We start from the raw sequence: 1,860 nt of genomic DNA on the forward strand, positions 1-1,860 counted from the left end.
TGTGCAACCTTTCATTTATGCATGTGAGAGGGTTATCATTTTTTAAAATATTTTTACATTGTAGTACTTATTTTGCTTGTTGGTGGTGTTTGCTTATTTAATACATTCTGTCAAGGACAGAAATTACATGCTGGTTTTTTTTTCCCCCAAGGGAGTGTGTCTTGGGTTTTTCCCTTATTATTTTCTTTACTCTTTTTTCTTTTCCTCTTCTTTTTATGGCGGTGGGGGTGGTTATGTTTAATTGAAGTTGCTTTTACAGCACCAAAGACTTAATCATCCATTTTCTATATAAAAAGTAGCTACTTTTTTGCATGGACCTCAAGTATACTGTAGTATAGAGGTGGAATTTAAGGAAAGGTATTAAGGAGGCTGTGTTTTAGCTTATGGGCAAGTAATAAATTATATCATGTATCTTGAAAGTATCATAGATAAGCTGTTATATTACAATTGCCACTTCAGATAGCTGTGAAATTAGGTATTAACTGGTTGGTACCTAACCTTCTAATTTCTGTATAAGTCTAATTACATCAAATAGAAGTGGGGGTTTTGATTTTTTACTTTGCTTTTCTGTTTGGACTATCATTGTAATTACTGTATTGTAAATGATGGAAAATAATTGCATATGTTAAAAAAATAAATTGTATAAAAAATTTTAAAAAATTAAAAAAAGAAATTTCAAAATATTCCTGAAACTATTGCACTCATAGAACATGTGTGAACACATAAGCAATGTTTAAGAGGTACTAAAATTCAATAACTATATTATAACCAGACCTTCAATCAAGAAGTAGAAGATTACCAACATACAGAAATACCTTTTAACACCAGCAACTTTGATTACCCTTCTCTGTTCTAACAGAGAGCCACTAATCACAATCTATTGTTAATCATTCCTTCAACTTTTTGTAATGGCACTTACTGTCTGTACTTACATTGCTAAATAATATATTTAGTTTTGCCTGATTTCTTTATTTCTCCCTCCCTCCCTTCCTTCCTTTCCTCCTTTCTTTTTTTTCTATGTATCTTTCTTTTTTCCTTTCTTCTTTGTTGGTTTGTTTCTTTTTTTTTTCTTTCTTCAAACTTATTTTGAGAGAGAGAGCCAGCAAGCAAGCTGGGGGGGGGGGCAGTAAAAGAGAGAGAGAGAGAGAGAGAGAGAGAGAGAGAGAGAGAGAATCCTAAGCAGGCTCCTTGCTATTAGTGTGGACTTGAACCCATGAACTGTGAGATCATGACCTGAGTAGAAATCAAAACCTGATGCTTGACAACTGAGACACCCAGGTGCTCTAGCTCTGCTTGCTTTTAATGAGTGTTTACTTAAATTAACCCTCTTGTTTGTACCTTTCTCTGTCCATTTTGTTGTCAAGCCACATTAGTATTCTATAAGTTCTGTGCTAATTTTGGGAAGCAGTAATTTTATTTTTCTTCACTGCTGTATAATATCTATTACATGAGCATTTTAATATATATGTACTATATATACTATATGTATAATATCTATTACATGAGCATTTTACTATATATTATATATGTGTGTGTGTATACATATATACACACACACACACACACACACATATATATATATTCCACCATTGATAGGCATTTGAGTTGTAGCCAGCATATTCTTTTCAATTTAAAATTATGTTCTTTGGGGTAAATACTTGGCATGATATTGAAAGATCTCATAAAGAGACATGGAAAAATATGTGCTAACAATAACACAAAACATTTTATAATTTTCATTTTTAGTCTCTTGTTCTCCTCCTAGTATTTAATCACTGGAAATTCTTGATTTCACCTTTTTTCTCTACTGTTTCTTGTTTCAACACTTGGAATGTAATTTCTTTGTCTTGACTGAGCATT

The sequence above is a fragment of the Suricata suricatta genome, chromosome 7 (assembly GCF_006229205.1).
Source record: "Suricata suricatta isolate VVHF042 chromosome 7, meerkat_22Aug2017_6uvM2_HiC, whole genome shotgun sequence".
NCBI lineage: Eukaryota > Metazoa > Chordata > Mammalia > Carnivora > Herpestidae > Suricata > Suricata suricatta.